The 18,774-nt window shown below is 45.7% G+C and overlaps 1 non-coding gene across 1 annotated transcript; it reads left to right on the top strand.

Annotated features, from left to right (window-relative positions):
- Positions 1-18,403: 18,403 nt before the first annotated feature.
- On the top strand, positions 18,404-18,550 carry LOC126030268 (U8 small nucleolar RNA). The gene has a single exon (XR_007503094.1). It is a non-coding gene; the product is annotated as a U8 small nucleolar RNA (small nucleolar RNA).
- Positions 18,551-18,774: the final 224 nt, after the last annotated feature.

The following is an 18,774-nucleotide window of genomic DNA, read 5'->3' as shown; positions in this document are numbered from 1 at the left end:
TTTGTTTTATTGGGAATGGGTCAAACCTGGCAACGCTCAGGGGTTTACTCCTGGCTCTGCGCTCAGAAATCACTCCTGGCAGGCTCAGGAGACCATATGGGATGCCAGGATTCGAACCACCGTCCATCCTGGATCAGCAGCATGCAGGCAGCCCTAACGCTATGCTATCTCTCTGGACCCCACAAGTGATTTTTGAGCACAGAGCCAGAAGTAACCACTAAGCACCTCCAGGAATGACCCAAAACCCTATCAATAAGATAGACAGATAAATAGGTAGGTAGGGATAGACAGACAGACATACAGACAGATGATAGATAGGTGATAGATAGATAGATGATAGATAGATAGATAGATAGATAGATAGATAGATAGATAGATAGATAGATAGATAGATAGATAGATAGATAGATAGATAGATAGATAGATAGATAAAGCCTGGGTAAGTCACATTCATTGAGTACAAGGCATACATCTTATTCCCTATACTAGCTCTCTAGCCCTGATAATTTTCTTTTATTTTTTTAAGTGAAATACAATAATTTTAAAGAAATTTACTTAAAAGAATGGGAGGGCAGCGCAATAGTACAGCAGGCAGGGAATTGCCCTACATAAAGGGCCTGGGTTCTATCCCTAGCACCCCATATGATACTCAAAAACCCATCAGGAATAATCTTTTTTTTTGTTTGTTTTTTGGGTCACACCCAGCAGCGCTCCGGGGTTACTCCTAGCTCTATGCTCAGAAATCACTCCTGGCAGGCTCAGGGGACCATAGGGGATACCGGGATTCGAACCACCGACCAACCTTCTGTATGCAAGGCAAATGCCTTACCTCCATGCTATCTCTCTGGCCCCCCATCGGGAATAATCTGTGAGTGCTGAGCCAAGAATAAACCCAGAGCAGCTCTTGGTGTAGACCAAAATCCAAAACCAAACAAATTATCACCAACATTCAAATTCCAGAATGAGTTATCAAAAAATTAAACCAAGTTTGGGGATAACAGCAGGTAGGGAGGCTGTCTTACTTGCAGCTGACAGGTATTTGATTCCAGCAGCCCCATATGATGCCCCGAGCCCCACCAGGAATGATCCCTGAGTTCAGAGCAGAAGTAACCCCAGAGCATCAGCAGGTGTGATCCCAAAAAACAAAAAATATATATAAAAACAAAACCGTGCCTGCCAGGAGCTACTTCTGAGCAGACAGCCAGGAGTAACCCCTGAGTACCGCCGAGTGTGGCCCAAACACCAAAAATAAATAAATAAGTAAATAAATAAGTAAATAAGTAAATAAATAAATAAAATAAACACATATGCACTGATAATTCTTTGAAGAATCTACTGATGAATCAGTTTCTTTTATTTTGGGGGGGATTCTTGGGCCACACTCAGGGTAGCACTCAGAGGTTACTCCTGGCAGGCTCAGGAGACCATATGAGATGCCGGGGATCAAACCCAGATCAGTCCTGTGGTGGCAGCGTGCAAGGCAAATGCCCTACCCACTGTGCTATCGCTCTGGCCCCTCAGTTGATTTTTGGTTCAAAATAAGATGAAGGAATATCCACACGGGTTTTGCAACTTCCTGCTCTTACGGCCCAATAAAATTCATATGCCTAGTATGCAAGTTCTATTCATAGTATGTTCAAAACTTTCCATGCACTGAGAGCAACTGGTGTGTGTGTGTGTGTGTGTGTGTGTGTGTGTGTGTGTGTGTGTGTGTGTGTGTGTGTGTGTGTTTTCATGCTATGCCTAAAATATCACTTTTAAGAGGAATATTAAGTCCTTAAGTTCAGGATGACTGGGCCAGAGAAATAGCCTAAACTGGCCAAAAACATGCTTTGCATGCAGGAGGCACGAGTTCAACCCTTGGCAACACCTGGTTCCACAATGCCACGAGGGTAATAAATTTGGGATTAGTTTAGAAGACTAATCCAAGTCACTCCTGAAGGGATGGGCCATTATGTTTTGTGCTGCTTCTAAACAAAGTTTACAGGTATCATTCTGACGATACTTAATTTAAAGGACATGTAAGTTGGTGCGGTCACTCCCTACATATCACAGTTCTCGTCTAAAAAACATTTCAAAATATTACTTACTAATCAAATATAGGCGCCCCCAGAAAAAGTATACAGCGAGTTAAGGCTCCGGCTGTGCATGAGTCTGACCCAAGTTCAATCCTTAGTCCCATACCCCAAATGGCCCAAAAATAAAGAAGAAAATCAAATTATGTGTATTTATCTATATTTATGAAGATAAACAATCACAAGTTCATAAAATTGGTTAGGTTTTTGGTTTTGGGTTATTTTAGGGGCTTGGTTTGGGGGGTTGGGGGGGCCACATCCAGTGACGCTCAGGGGTTATTCCTGGCTATGCACTCAGAAATCGCTCCTGGCTTGGGGGACCTTATGGGATGCTGGGGGATCGAATCACAGTCCATCCTAGGTTAGCGCATGCAAGGCAAATGCTCTACCACTGTGCACCACCAATCCAGCCCCTGAATCTTTTTATTTTTTATCATAAGAACCACTCCCACAGAGAGATTGTACAGGGGTTAAAGCATTTGCTTTGCATATGACAGAGTCCCCAGTAATTCATATGGTCCCCCAAGTACTAGCAGGAGTGGTGTGGCCCAACATAAGAACAGAAAGGCCACTCCCAGCAATTCTTTTTTGTTGAGGGGGGGCACTTCCGGCAGCATTCAGGGGTTACTCCTGGCTCTCTGCTCAGAAATCGTTCCTTGCAGGCAAAGGGGACCATATGTGATGCTGGGATTTGAAACACCGTTGGTCCTGGACTGGCCGCTTGCAAGGCAAACACCCTACCACTATGCTATCTCTCCGCCACCCCCAGCAATTCTTTTTTTTTGGGGGGGGGGTCATACCAGGCAGCACTCAGGGGTTCCTCCTGGCTCTACGCTCAAAAATCGCTCCTGACAGGCTCAGGGGACTATATGGGACATCAGGATTCGAACCACCGTCCTTCTGAATACAAGGCAAATGCCCTACCTTCATGGTATCTCTGTTCCCCACCCCCAGCAATTCTTTTTTTGTTGTTGTTGTTTTTTTTTTTGTGGTTTTTGGGTCACACCCAGCAGTGCTCAGGGGTTATTCCTGGCTCCAGGCTCAGAAATTGCTCCTGGCCGGGATTCGAACATGACCTCCTGCATGAAAGGCAAATGCCTTACCTCCATGCTATCTCTCCAGCCCCGGCCCCCAGCAATTCTTAAACTTGGTACTGGAGGAGGCCATGAATTGTCAGGGATTAAACTCAGAGCCACGCAGTTACTAGAAGATGCTCTACTTTTTGAACCAAATCCCCAGCAACCTCCTGAAGGCCACATTGAGTGATGTCAGGGTTACTCCTGACAGCACGCAGGGATCACTCCTGGCAGGATTCGGAGGACCATATGGGATGCAGAGGCCTTGAACCTTGTCGGCCCCATGCAATGCAAACATTCTACCCATGTACTATCACTCTAGTCCCCTGATTTTTGTTTTTGTTTTGGGGGGCCACACCTGATGGTACTCTGGAGTCCATATATAATGCCTGAGGATCAAAATCCAAGGAAGACACATACAAGGCAAATGCCCTATCCACCCATACTACCTCTTCCAGTTCCCAAATTCAACCTCTTTTTTTTTTTTTTTTTTTTTTTTTTTTTTTTTGTTTTTTAGTAACACCCAGCAGTGCTCAGGAGTTAACTCCAAGGCTCTACGCTCAGAAATCGTTCCTGGCAGGCATGGGGGACCATATGGATGCCGGGGATTCGAACCCACCGTCCTGCATGCAAGGGAAATGCCTTTCCTCCAGGCTATCTCTCCCGCCCCCAAATCAACTTCTTAATCATTGCAAGTTTCGAATCCCTAGTACCCCCATATGGTCTCCCAAATCCTGATTAATTCCCTGAGTATAGAGCTAAGAGTAATCCCTTAGTACAGCTAGGAGTGGTCCAATAATAATAATAATAATAATAATAATAATATAATAACAATAATAATTATTATTATTCAGGGGCCAGAAAGATAGCACAACAGCGGTGCTAGGGTGTTTGCCCTTGCACACGGCCAATCCAGGACAGACCTCGGTTCAATCCCTGGATCCCATTTGGTCCCCCAAGCCAGGAATAATTTCTGAGTGCATAGCCAGGAGTAACCCCTCAGTGTCACAGGATGTGGCCCAAAAAGCTAATAATAATAATAATAATAATAATAATAATAATAATAATAATAAAAACTAAAAACGGGCCCGGAGGAGATAGCGGTGTTTGCCCTTGCAAGCAGCCAATCCAGGACCAAAGGTGATTGGTTCGAATCCCGGTGTCCCATATGGTCCCCCCGTGCCTGCCAAGGAGCTATTTCTGAGCAGACAGCAAGGAGTAACCCCTGAGCACCCGCCAGGTTGTGGCCCAAAAACCAAAAAAAAAAAAAAAAAAAAAACCTGTTCTGATTCAAATTAAATACAGACTTCTACTCACTACAATCTTCAATACAGTGACATCTCCTATTTTAGAATGTTGTATATCAACTTGGTGCCCACCACTGACTTTACTTTGGAGTTAATACTACACTTATATGGTCTGAAAATGATGGGAAGTGTCTTGATGCATTCAGGCAAACAACACTAAAGACACAAGTAACCTTCTTCCAAATATCCCATTGTACACTGTAAATGGTTGTCTACATAGGCAGAAAGATCACTGGTTCTTTCCACAAAGTAATCTGTACATGTCAAAAGAAAAATGAAGGGCTGGAGCCATACTACAGTGGATAAGCACATACTTTGTATGTGGTAGTCCTATATCCAATCCCTGACACCCCCATATGGTCTCCCAAGCCCCACCTGAACAAGGAGTGCAAAAACAGGAATAAGCCCTGAAGCATTGCTGGGGTGGCACTAAAAAAAAAAAAAAAAGAAGAAAAAAATGAAAGAAAATTGATTAAAATTCACAGTAGAAGGTTTTTTTTTGTTGGGGGGGGGGGGTGTTTTTGGTCAAACCTAGCAGCGCTCAGGGGGTTACTCCCTGAATCTGCACTCAGAAATTGCCGCTGGCAGGCTCGGGGGACCATATGGGGATACCAGGATTCGAACCACTGTCCATCCTGGATCAGCTGCATGCAAGGCAAATGCCCTACTTGCTGTGCTGCCGGGTGTGCCCCTCCTCAAAAAAAACAAAAGAATTGCTGGGAGTGGCCTTTCTGTTCTTATTTTGGACCACACCACTCCTGCTAAGTACCTTGGGGGGACCATATGAATTACTGGGGACTCTGCCATGTGCAAGGCAAAATACCCTCACAGTAGAAGGTTGAAGCAGTTAATATACCTCCATCCTGTAAGTGTAAGTAAAACTTTTCATTTTTTTCTACTAAGAATAAAAATTAAAATGTATGTAATACACACAAGCAAACATGCTATATGTATTCATAAAAGAACTTTGGTTTATCTTCACCTTCCTCTCTCACTTTTTCTTTTTAAAGGAAAATGTCAACTGTATGCCTCAATCTGGAAAAAAAATAAAATGAAGTTTATTCTTGTCACACAAATGTTATGAGATATGAAACATTTGTGAGAAGACTTAAAACCAAAAGGTTACCCAGATGTATAACAGGAAAAATAAAACCTACAAAACCAAATCATTTTAAATATCTTACAAATTCTAAAAGAAATCATAGTTAAAAAAAAGTTTAAGTTGAGAAAATAACTTGTAAAAAAAAGTGTAGAAGATTAACAAATATCTCTCCTTCCCAATCCAGGAATACTGTTCACTAACAATAAATCAATATTCTTTCCATTCAAAGCACTCTAAGTCAGATTAAATAAAGCAAGGTTGAATTCACACACCACCTGTGACAAAAAATAACGACAAAGCAACCTTACTCTTAATAAGCTAATGAAGCTTCAATGCTATCTTTTTGATTTATACACAACTATGAGACAATATAAGAACATTTAAATATGCCAAGGAATATGTTCCCTTTTTCATTTTCCCAAAAAAATTTAAGGAGTTGGTCTAACTAAAATAATTCTTTCCCAGGGCTGGAGGGAGGTAAGGCAAGGTAGTGTTGGTTGCTTTTGCATGCTAGTAACCTGGGCTCAAACCTCAACACCCATATGATCCTCCCTAACCTGGCCAGGAGTGATCCCTGAATGCTGAGCTGAACCACTGGATGTAGCCCAAAGATCAAAACAAAACAAAAACCTAAATCTTTCCAATGGAAAGAGTGTGTACATCCAGGGGTCCCACAGAGTCCACATACACAATCACTAAGAGTCCCCGCATACATTACAAAATCCAAAACAGTTAAAAAATGAAAACATCCCATTAAAGCTCCAGGAGGAAATTTAAATAGACACACTCTAATTACCCGCTAGTAAAGATAGGATCAAGGACATTTGCAAATCATAGTGCTCTGGATAAGATCCTTCTTGACTAAGTAAGTGCAAGGCCACCCTGGACACTGCTCTCAGTTTTCCTTCCTAAATCCAGCCCCTGCCAGACACCCCTTTAACTGAGATACTGGGAAGAAGAAAGATGAGTGACACAGAACCACTCAGTTTGAGCCTTACTCTTGTGAAACTGGCCTTAAAATGAATAGAGGAACAGGAAAAGTTAAAAAAAAAACTTTTAACGGGAGTCCTCACCTTACACATCTCACTAGCAATGTAGTTCCTCAGTGACGAGATGACTTCACCCAATTCCTGAGACAAACAGAAAATACAGATGTAAACAAAGCCAGTAAAGGCCACCAAGAGCAGCAAACATTTTACCAGCTTCAAGAGAAAAGACATTTTACATTTCCAATGTAAAAAGTTGACAAAGTAGGATGACAATCTGTTCTTTTGGATGCAAACAGTTCCTTTTGGATGGTTTAAATTGGTCAAGGTGCTAAAAGTTTCCCATCAGATAGCTGTGTTCTTGACTTGCAAAGCCTATGAAATACATCTCAGCACCGACTGGCCCTTCTCTTAAGAGTTTAAAAAAAAAAAGGCAGAAAGGGGAAGAAAAAATTCCTTGAACGTGAGTTTAAGAAAGGGCCAAAAATTACTAAGACTTAACTCCTTCCCTTCCTCCCACTTCCAGGAACCGGGAGGGTTTGGGGGGAGGGGGGGGAGTCCGAAGTTTTGATTTACGTATAATGCCTTGCCTAAAAAAAGTAGAAATTGGAGGGAGTCAAGGATGGCAATTTGGAGCCTCGCGAGCCAAAAAAGAAACACTAAGACTCCTATTGGAAGCCCACGTAGAAGAAGCAGCATCTTCAGCCAGGAGAGGGTGCAGAAAAGCCAAATAAGTTGGGAGTGTGCGGGGTGCATGGTGGAGAGGGTGGGGGCCCTCAAAAAAGTTCCTTCCGTGCAACTGTAATGCCTTTAGACCTAGCAAAGGGGAGACTTTACCAAATAAATTAAACAAACAAAACGCCTGCAGGAAAGAACAGCCTGCTTTTATTTTTGTTGATGTGTTTGTGGGCGCGATAAGATTTCCAAGGAAAGGGGAGGAAGAAAGGGGGTGGTGGAGAATGCGAAGCCACAGGCGGCAACAGCCCCCCACTTTGGACGAAAGAGGGAGGCAAGGGGGCGCACCTCTGACCCACCTTTTTCCTTCCCCCCCCCCTCCACCCCACACGCCCACCCTGAGCCTTCCGGGCGCCCCAGGAACCCCGAGGGAGCCCCTAGGCGCTGGGGTGGGGGTCAGGCGGGGCGTGGGAGGAGGTCTGCAAAAAGCTAGGACACTGGGGGACCCGCAATGAGAAGGTACAAAAAATAAATAAAAATAAAAAGGGGGTTCGGGGCCTGCAAGCTCGGGGGGGGGGCCTGAGAAGAAAATTTATTAAAAAAATAATAATTAAATAAAATAACACACAAACATCAACACATAGTGGTGCCCAGCTTTAGGGAGCCGAAAGACTCCCCTCTTTTCCTTCCTCCACGTCCCCCGAGCCTGGGGGACCCCCCCAAGTAGGGAGAAGGGGGGACCCTGGAGGCGAAGAAGCAGTCAACAGCCCCAGCCAGCGTCCGTCCGGGCCTGGCCTCAGAGAGAGCGAGAGAGAGATCCCCGCTTCCCAGGCCCCGCCGCCCGACGCCCGGGAGTCCCCCCTCCCTCGTCTTGAGGTCGCCCCCCACCCGGGACCCCGAAGGGACCCCCCCCACCCCCGGGAGGACTCCGCCGCCTCGCAAGAGCGCGTCCCGACGGCGGCCAAGAGGGAAGTCAGGACTATAACTGTCATGACTTTCTACGCCATCTTGGATCCACTTGTCAACGTCCCCCGCGAAGCATTGTGGGTAGGGAAGCGCGCTTTATAAGCCGAGAACCCGGCCCCCCCCCCGACCCGCTCGCCGTCGGCCACGCCCCCATTCCGCCTTAACCACGCCTACGACACGCCCATTCTGCATCGCCCCACGCCCCTACGGCCGCGCCGCCCCGCCCAGCCCAGCCCCAGCCCAGCCCCGATAAGGAAAGTTGCCCCGGGGGCCGCCAGCCGACCAGCCGACCCGGGCCTACCCGGGAGGTCGCCGCCACCCCTGGGGCCCCCCTCTTATGAATTCCACCGGGCTGTGAGCATTTGCAAATGCACCCCCTTCAAAATTAATATATATGTGGAAAAATTATAAATGAATAAATAAATAAATAGATAAATAAATAAAATGTGACTTGGAGGGTTTTTTTTTTTAATTTGGGTATTTTATTTCTTTTCTTTCTTTTTCTTCTTTTTTTCTCTGCTCCAGCCTCAGGCCTCCTCTCTCTGCCTCTCTTCACCTCCAAGTCTTTTTTCTTTCTTTCTTTCTTTTCTTTCTTTCTCCTTTTCATTCTTTCTTTCTTATCTTTCTTTTCCTTTCTTTCTTTCATTTCTTTCTTTTCTTTCCTTTCCTTTCTTTCTTTTCTTTCTTTCTTTCTTTTTCTTTCTTTCTTTCATTTCTTTCTTTCTTTCTTTCTTATCTTCTTCTTTTCTTTCTCTTTCTTTCTTTCTTTCTTTCTTTCTCTCTTTCTTCTCTTTCTTTCTTCCTTTCTTTCTTCTTTCTTTCTTTCTTTCTTTCTTTCTTTCTCTTTTTCTCTTCCTTTCTCTCTCTTTCTTCTTTCTTTCTCTCTTTTTTTTGTCTTTCTTTTTCTGCCCCTCCACCCTCCTTCTCTCCTGCCTTGCCCTGCCCTGCCCTACCTAGCCTGGCTTGCCTTGGCCTGGCCTGGCTGGCTTGGCCTGGCTTGGCCTGGCTTGGCTTGGCTTGGCAGACACCCCGAGTCTGCATTTCATCAGCCTGAGGGTTCCCTGCTGCTGCTGCTGCTGCTGCTGCTGCTGCTGCTGCTGCTGCTGCTGCTGCTGCTGCTGCTGCTGCTGCTGCTGCTGCTGCTGCTGCTGCTGCTGCTGGCACAGAGCTATAGCTGCTCCTTGATTTATTTATGCGTATTTTCTGCGTCTGTTATTGCTCTCAGGCCGACCACGGGGCGTGCGGGGCGGTGGGGTCCCCCCTCCTGCACATATATACATACATACACACACTGTACCCCCTTTTTCCAAGACGAATCTATCCCCGGATCTCTGCCTTCGGAGCACCCCCACCTCCAAAGAGCGCGGCCACCCTGCAGGACAGACCAGCTTCGCCCCGGGAATCTGGGCTCCGGGACCCGCGCGTGGACACCAAGTCCCCGAATCAACCCGGGTAGAGGGGCCAAGAGGGGGTCCCCGAATTGAGCTCCCCGCAACTTTTGCAAGCTTGACTCTTCTCCCTGCGGCTGGGGAACACAACCCGCGACCCTCCGGGTGGGGATCCCCCCCATTTCCCTAGGAATGTGGCTTTGGGTTCCACCAAATCCCGCGCGCCCCTTTTTGCGCGTGCGAGACGGAGGTGACTTGGCGGGGCAGGTAATTGCGGGGAGGCTAAAAGAGTCCCGGAGCTGCAAAGGGGGTGCACCCCGATCGGTGCACCCACCTGCCAGGAGGATTGGCTACAGGCACACCCACTGGAGCCCAGAATTTTGGAGAAATTGGGGAGAGCGCGAGTCAACCCGGCTGCCAAGGGCGCGTGCGGACATTGGGGGGCGCCGGCTGAACAAGTGACCCCCCTCCTTGGTCGTCTGTCTCCCATGCTGAGCCCTGGCTACTCAGGATGAATGGGAACAATCGCGTGGTGTCCCCCCCCCCTTGAACCCCCTTTTCCCCAGCCCTCCAGCTGTCACTGCCCAAGTGCATTGGGTTCTGCAGATCTAGAGCGCGGGGCTGTCCTGCGCGCAGGTTCCCCACGTTTATTTTTGACAAAAACAAAATCTTCCAAGACTCAAAGTCTGGCTTGAGCTGAATTCGGGGTCAAAATGCCTTTAGGGGGCCCGGAGCGATGGCGCAAGCAAGCGGTAGGACGGACCTGGGTTCGATCCCCCCCATCCCATATGGTCCCCCCCAAAGCCAGGAGCGATTTCTGAGCGCAGAACCAGGAGGGACCCCTGAGCGTCACCGGGTGTGGCCCAAAAACCAAAAAGTAAAATAAAATAAAATAAAACAAAATGCCTTTGGACGCGTCTGGAGTGAGGGGGCGCGCATGGGGAAGCTCCAGCGGGCCTTTGGGGAGCCCACCCCAGGGTTCTAAGCACCCCTTGGACCCAACCAGGAGTCTCTCTCCAGGAACCTGGACGGTGGCAGGCGGGACTCCTGCCCCGGGGAGCTGAAAACTCACCCCGGCAATTGTCGGGGCGTCGGAGGTGTGGACTCATTACGAGATTGGCCCGGGAGCAGCGGTGAGTCACTCCTGCGCCCATCGCCGCGCATCAGGGGCCTCCCTGAGTCACCCCGCTCCCCGCTCCGGGGTGTTGGGAAAAAATGGGGAGCCTGCAGCCAGGTTCTTGCACGTTCCGGCCCAGGACCCTCCTGTCCTTCCCCGGGGGAGGCCGCCCGCACCCCCTCCATGTGGCTCCCGCGCCTACACTCGCTGCACTTGGTGCCAGGTTCGTGTTTTGCACGACTGGTTTTCCCAGGATAGACCCCCCAAAAGCCAGAGAGCAAAGACTGGTTCCCAACTTGCCTTCCAAAAGGAATGTGACCTTCCCCAGCTCTCCGGTGACCTTGACCTTCAGAAACAGCAGTTCGGTTCCCTGGGACTGCCAGGCCCACCCATGCACCCCACCCCGGGGTGTATGGACCCCAGGCTGAGCTCACCACCACCTGTTGCCTGAGCTCCGGCACCCAGGAAAGCTCCTGCCCGCCTCGGGCCTGCCCCCTGCGGTCCCTTCTCCCGGGGACCCACCCGGGCATTCCTGAAAACCTTAGTTTCCTTTCTTATCGCTGCAACGGGACGATGATAGTGCAGGTAAGGGGCTTATCTTTTCTCCTTCTCTTCTTTCTTTCTTCTTTCTTTCTTTCTCTCTTTCTTTCTTTCTTTCTTTTCTTTCTTCTCTTTCTTTCTTTCTTTCTTTCTTACTTCCTTTCTTTCTTTCTTTCTCTCTTTCTTTCTTCTTTATTTTTTTCTTTCTTTTTTTTTTTTTTTGGTTTCTGCCCTCAGAAATCGCTCCTGGCAGGCTCCGGGGACCTTATGGGATGCTGGGATTCGAACTACCTTTCTTCTGCACGCAAGGCAAATGCCTTACCTCCATGCTATTTCTCAAGCCCCCCTTCTTTCATTCTTTATTCTTCCTTTCATCCTTTCTTTTTTCTTTCTTTCGTCTTTTTCTTCCTTATTTTCTTTTCTTTTTTTTGGGGGGGGGTCACACCCGGCGGTGCTCAGGGGTTACTCCTGGCTGTCTGCTCAGAAATAGCTCCTGGCAGGCACGGGGGACCATATGGGACACCGGAATTCGAACCAACCACCTTGGGTCCTGGATAGGCTGCTTGCAAGGCAAACACCGCTGTGCTATCTCTCCGGGCCCTCTTCCTTATTTTCTTATTTCTTTTCCTTTTTCTTTTCTTTTTTCTCTTTTCTTTCTTTTCTTTCTTCCTTTCGTCCTTTTCTTCTCCCATTCTTTCTTCATTCTTTTTTCCTTTCATCTTTCATTCTTTCTTCTTTCTTCCTTTCTGCCTTATTTTCTTCATTCTCTTTCTCTCTCTTTTTTCTTTCTCTTTTCTTTTACACACCCAGAGATGCTCTAGGGTTCCTCCTAGCTCTGTACTCAGGAATCAATTCTGGGGCTAGAGTAATAGCACAGCAGTAAGGCATTTGCCTTGCTCACGGCCAACACAGGACAGACCCTAATTCAAATCCCGGCATCCCATATGGTCCCCCGAGCTTGCCAGGAGTGACTTCTGAACACAGAGCCAGGAGTAACCCCTGAGAGTCAGGTGTGACCCAAAAACCAAAAACAACAACAACAACAACAAGAGATGGTCCAGAGAGATAGAATGGAGGTAAGGTTTTTGTAGAACCAGGAGTAACCTTTGAGTGCTGCTGGGTGTGACCCAAAAAAACAAATAAACAAAAAAACTAAAAGAAGATAACAACAGGAATCAATTCTGGCCGTGCTAGGGGAAAGAAGGGAGAGAAGTCCAGGATTGAACCCAGGTCTGATGCACACCCCTACCTTCTGTACTATCATTCAAGCCCCAAGGAGGGTACAAAGAGCCAGAAAGAATAAGCCCCAGCACTGTTGGGGTGGAGGTGGGAGCTAAAACCAAACAAAAACCTTTCCAAGACCACAGGCCGCTTGGACTTCCACTTAACCCCACTGAGGGCTCGCTGTCAGACTTGAAATAGGCCAAATTCCTAACCATGCCCTGCCAGCTTCAATGACATTCAACTGCTTCTGCCTCAGAAACTGCCTCCTTACTCACCATCAGAAACTGGCCTCTGCACCCCCACCCCCACCCCATCCCCAATCTCTGATCAGCTATGTCTTTTCATCACAAGCTTTCTGCTCAGTCCTGCCAACAGGCCTTCCTGATCCTTGTAACCCAAAACAGGTCAGTCTCCAAATCTCCTGGCTCACCCCTCTCCCCTCTCACTAGGTGAGAAATTGTCTTGTGTATTAAGTTGTTGATTACTGGTTCTCTGCCCACACCCCTACCTCCATCAAGGCACAAACCCCTTCTGTCCACATGGTGACAAGTCTAGGACTTGACATCTATCTACATGGGCTCTTAGCAAATATTTGTGGATGGAATGACCAAGCTTTGATCAGGACCAGATGGGGCAGGCAGGGAGCTAACAGTTCTGAAGCACACACCTAAAGACCTTCATTCTTTCTGGATTGAAGTGGAAGCCAGATAGGAATGGAGGCTTGGAAAACTGTCCTTTGATCTTTGGAAATAAATACAGCTTCATTCAAATTGTGATTTGAGAGTTCTCACCTCCAGACACTTCTCTTTTCATCCTCCTCCTATGTTTGTTCCTTCCTCCCTTCCCCATTTCTGGCCAAAGGGGGAAAAAAAGCATTCTTTTTTATGTTTTTGTTTTTTAGTTTTTGGGCCACACCTGGCAGTGCTCAGGAATTACTCCTGGCTCTGCACTCAGAAATCACTCCTGACAAGCTCAGGGGACCACATAGGATGCTGAGAATCAAATCTAGGTCCCTCCAAAGTCGGCCAAGTGCAAGGCAAATGCCTTACCACTGTGTTATCTCTCCAGCCCCATAGGAGTGATTTCTGAGTGAAGAGCCAGGAGTAACTCCTGAGCTCCATTGGGTGTGGCTCAAAAACAAAAACAAATCAAAACAAAATAATAATAATAATAATAATAATAAATCAGTCAAAAGGAATAAAATTTCAGTTCTGTAAGATGAGAAGGGAAGTATAGAGTTCAACCGCAAAACAATGTGAATATGTGTAGCCCTACTGAACTAGATGTTTCTCCTTTATTAAGATGGTTAAGTTCTAGGGCTAGAAAAATAGTATAGCAGACAGGTTGCTTGCCTTGCATGGGGCAGATCTGGGTTCAGTTCCCTATGTTCCATATGGTCCCCCTGAACTGCCAGGACTAATCCCTGAGTGCAGAATAGGAAATAAACCCTGAGCACTATCAGGTTTGGCAAAAAAAAAAAAAAAAAGTAAGTCCTATGAGATTTGTTTTGTTTTGTTTTCTGGGTCACACCCGGCAGAACTCAGGGGTTACTCCTGGCTCTACACTCAGAAATTGCTCCTGACAGGCTCGAGGGACCATATGGGATGCCAGGATTCGAACCACCATCCTTCTGCATGCAAGGAAAAAAACGCCTTACCTCCATGCTATCTCTCCAGCCTCAATCCTATAAGATTTTGACCACAATAAAAAATGAGGACAAGAGACCCTAATGACCCAAGTTTGATCTCTGACAAAGCACATAGGTACATCCCCCAGGACCACCTTGAGAGGCCCTTTCAGAAATCTCAGGCACCAACAGTAGTAACCCCAAGAACCACTGAATCTGGCTCAAAATCAAAACCAAAAAAGTAAATTTGAGGTGATTCAAAGGGGTACAGAACAAATTTTGATGCTGGAGCCCCGGAATTTATCCCTGGTACCATTTAGTCCCCCAGACTTGGTCCCAGGACTGACCTCCAAGCTCTAAGCTAAGAACAGCTCTTGAGTACTGCTGTTTGTGGCCCCAAAACTTAAATAAAGTGGAATGAAATAGATTTGAACAACTGGATGAGTAAATCTCACCTATTTATTAAATTGAATTTATTTTAAAAAATAACACACCTACCAATCAAAAATTCTTTTCAAGTGTCTCCGGAATGTTTATGAAAAATGCAAGGCAATATAGCAAGTCTCAACACATTTCAAATGGTCTAAATAATAGGGTACATGCTTAGACAATGATGCAATTAAGCTAGAAAATAAGAAAAATATAAGTCTGAAATATCCAGATTTAAAACAATGGATATTCCTAAATAAATAATTGACTGAAAACATAGCAATGGGGTTTTTCTCACTCTGGAGAAACCCATATTCTGTCTTAAACGCAAATCACATTCTCTTTCTCTCCTCACTTATTTTAAATTTATTTTATTAGAACTGTTTTGTGGGGCTGAAGAGATAGCACAGCGGTAGAGTGTTTGCCTTTCATGCAGCCAATTCAGGATGGTGGTTAAAACCCCAGCATCCCATATGTCCCCTCTGCATGTCAGGAGCGATTTCTGAGCGCAGAACCAGGAGTAACCCCTGTGCATTGCTGGGTATGACCCAAAACAAAAATAAAAAGAACTATTTTGTAGGGGCTGGAGTGATAATACAATGAGTAGTGCTTGCCTTATACTTGGTTGGCCCACATTATATCCCAGCACCTCAAATGTTTTTTGTTTTATTTTGTTTTTAATTTTATTTTTTAGTTTTTTTTAATTTTTTATTTCAGCACCATGATTACAAACATGATTATAGTTGGGTTTTAGTCACAAACAGCACACCCTCCCCTTCACCAGTGCAACATTCCCACCCCTAATTCCGTCCCCTCCTTCCCATCCCCTGTCTATATTCGAGACAGGCGCTCTACTACAGTTATTTTTTTTAAGTCCATTAAACTGGTTTTTTTTTTTTTCCTTTCTTAAAGGATATGTATCTTTAAAAAAATACAGTAGTAAAGGTGTGAAAGTGGCAATCGCCGTTGTTTGCATAGGCCCAGCAAAATGTGGGGGAAATGGGGAAAAAATCCTTGACCTGATTACAAGAAGGCCTCACTCCAGAAGTTTATTGGCATAAGACTGACTCTGGGCTCCAGGCATACCCAGCACCTCAAATGGTTCTTCAGTACTGCTAGTAGTGATCTTGACTACAGTGCCAGGAGTAAGCAATAAGCATTCAGTGGTCCTCAAACTCTGGCCCGCGGGCCACATATTGTATTTGTATCTGTTTTGTTTCTTCATTGCAAAATAAGATATATGCAGTGTGCATAAGAATTCGTTCATAAGTTTTGTTTTTACTATAGTCAGACCCTCCAATGGTCTGAGGGACAGTGAACTGGCCCCTGTTTAAAAGGTTTGAGGACCCCTGGATAGCTGGTGTGCCCCCCCCAATATAAACTATTTTGCTTCACTGAAAAATAAAAACATCACAATGGTGGTAAATTAAAAATATTAAAAATAATAGAGCAGGGGCTGGGAAGGTGGCGCTAGAGGTAAGGTGTCTGCCTTGCAAGCACTAGCATAGGATGGACCGCGGTTCGATCCCCCGGCGTCCCATATGGTCCCCCCAAGCCAGGAGTGACTTCTGAGCGCATAGCCAGGAGTAACCCCTGAGCGTCACAGGGTGTGGCCCAAAAACCAAAAAAAAAAAAAAAAAAAAATAGAGCAAAGGATAAGTCACTTGCCACACATTCTACTCTCACCACAATATTGCCCTTCTTTGAATCCTGACACCACCAGGCAGTTTTTGAGCACTGTCAGATATAGCCAAGAAGTCCAAAAGGGAAAAAAATTGTAATGAAACTAGAAAACACTACTCCAGGAAACAGAGTAGATTTCTATGGGTAGTGAAACAAAGACTATATAGAACAAAGAATTTATGGAAAATACTGAAAGGTTTAGAAATGTTCAGAATGGGGGCCGGAGAGATAGTATGGAGGTAAGGTGTTTGCCTTTCATGCAGGAGGTCATCAGTTCGAATCCCGGCGTCCCATATGGTCCCCCGTGCCTGCCAGGAGCAATTTCTGAGCGTGAAGCCAGGAATAACCCCTGAGCACTGTCAGGTGTGACCCAAAAACCACAAAAAAAAAAAAAAAAAAAAAAAAAAAAAAGAAATAAATGTTCAGAATGTACAGGTGGCAGTTTTGTAACAGTGTTGATGAGCAATGTTTAACCCTGCAGCTATAATCTATGTAATGCTTAACATACCATAAGTGCCTGCTATTGATAATTTTCTGCTTAAATGTGAATGCCAATTCTCAATAGATGGACTTGATTCCAAACACTCTTGAGTGTGTCTGGTTTCTGTGTACTCATTCTTCACCGACTCCTAAGGTCCCGTCCTCCTCCCAAGTAACCTTAAAGCCCCAAGTGCTGCCTGACTTGGCTAGCCTGCAGTAGGCCCAAGTGACAGTACAATAGGTATGACATTTGTTTGCCTTGCATGCAGCTGACCTGGATTTGATCCCTGGCATCTCCTATGGTCTTTTGTGCCTGCCAGGAGTGATGATCTCAGGAGTAACACCTCTGGATGTGGCCCAAAATAACAAACAAATCAAAAAAAAAAAAAAAAAGAAGGGGCCCCGAGTGATAGCACAGTGGGTAGGGCATTTGCCTTGTATGCTGCTGACTTGGGACAAACCCGGGTTCGGTTCCAGCATCCCATATGGTCCCCCAAGATTGCCAGGAAAGATTTCTGAGAGCTGCCAGTGTAGCCCAAAAACCAAACAAAAGAAAAGAAAAGAAGAAATAGCCCCGGGCCCGGAGAGATAGCACAGCGGTGTTTGCCTTGCAAGCAGCCGATCCAGGACCAAAGGTGGTTGGTTCGAATCCCGGTGTCCCATATGGTCCCCTGTGCCTGCCAGGAGCTATTTCTGAGCAGACAGCCAGGAGTAATCCCTGAGCACCGCCGGGTGTGACCCAAAAACCAAAAAAAAAGAAAAAGAAAAAAGAAAGAAATAGCCCCTGAGAACTGCCTGGTATGGTCAAAAAAAAAAAAGAAAGAAACAAGAAAGAAAAGAAAACAAACAAACATCACTTCTAGGGACTGGCTAGCACAGAGTTTAATGCACTTGCCTTGTGTATAGCAGCAGCTGAGACAATGTTTCAAAGTCTGGACTTACTTGATTCCCTGAGCACCAAAGGGTGTGCTTCTCCTATAAAAAAAAATTATCTATAGGGCCAGAGCAGTGGCGAAAGCAGTAGGGCGTTTGCCTTGCATGCGCTAACCTAGGACGAACTGTGGTTCGATCCCCTGGCATCGCATATGGCCCCCCAAGCCAGGAGTGCTTTCTGAGCATAGCAGGGAGTAATCCCTAAGCGTCACCCAGTGTGGGCCAAAAACCAAAAAAAAATTTATTTTTTTCATATTTTGGGGGAGTCACACCTGGCAGTGCTCAGAGGTTACAGCTGGTTCTGTGCTCAGAAATCACTCCTGGCGGGCTCACGAGACCATATAGGATGCCAGCGATTGAACCCAGGTCAGCCTCATGCAAGGCAAACTCTCTACCCATTGTACTATTGCTCTGGCCCTGAAAGCTAGACTTTTTTGGTGTGTGAGCCTGAAAATAAACACTTACAGTAAGAATAAGTATTCTTTCAGAGACATTAGGAAAAGAACAACTAATTAAACACAAGAAAGTGCAAATAAATGGAAACAGTCAAAAGTTAATTCCATGAAAAGACTCACAGAATGAATAAACCCCTGGTGAGGCAAATATTAAAAAGCACAAATAATGCCAAAAAAATAAAAGAAAAAAGAGAACAACTTCTACAGAATTTTCAATCATTCCAAACATTATGAGTCAATCTAAGCAATAGTATGCCAGGAAATCTGAAATTTTGATTGAAAAGGAAAATTCCTTAAAAGTAGAGTTTGCCAAATTCTCACAATCAGAATTACAAAACTATCGTCAGATAAGATAACCCTAACCTGTTCCTCTTTTTCAGAGGGCAGAGAGACTATGATGGTTGGAATAGGATTGACTAGTGATTAATGTTTCTTTCGAGGTTAGGGCTCTTTAGGGCTTGCAACACCCTAGTTGCTTTTATCTGATTTAAAAAAAAAAAGAATTATAAAACTAGAATAGTTCTGCTATCTACACTAAAAAAAATAAGATTATATAATTTAAAGTCTTCCTTGGGGCTGGAGCGATATAGCACAATGGTAGGGCATTTGCCTCGAATGTGGCCGACCCCAAACGGACCCAGGTTCAATTCCATGTGGTCCAGCATCCCATGTAGTCCCCGGAGCTAGCAAGAGTGATTTCTGAGCAGAAAG

This window comes from Suncus etruscus, chromosome 1 (genome assembly GCF_024139225.1).
Source record: "Suncus etruscus isolate mSunEtr1 chromosome 1, mSunEtr1.pri.cur, whole genome shotgun sequence".
NCBI lineage: Eukaryota > Metazoa > Chordata > Mammalia > Eulipotyphla > Soricidae > Suncus > Suncus etruscus.
The sequence above is the reverse complement of the archived record's forward strand: the minus strand, read 5'-3'. Positions and strand labels throughout refer to the sequence as shown.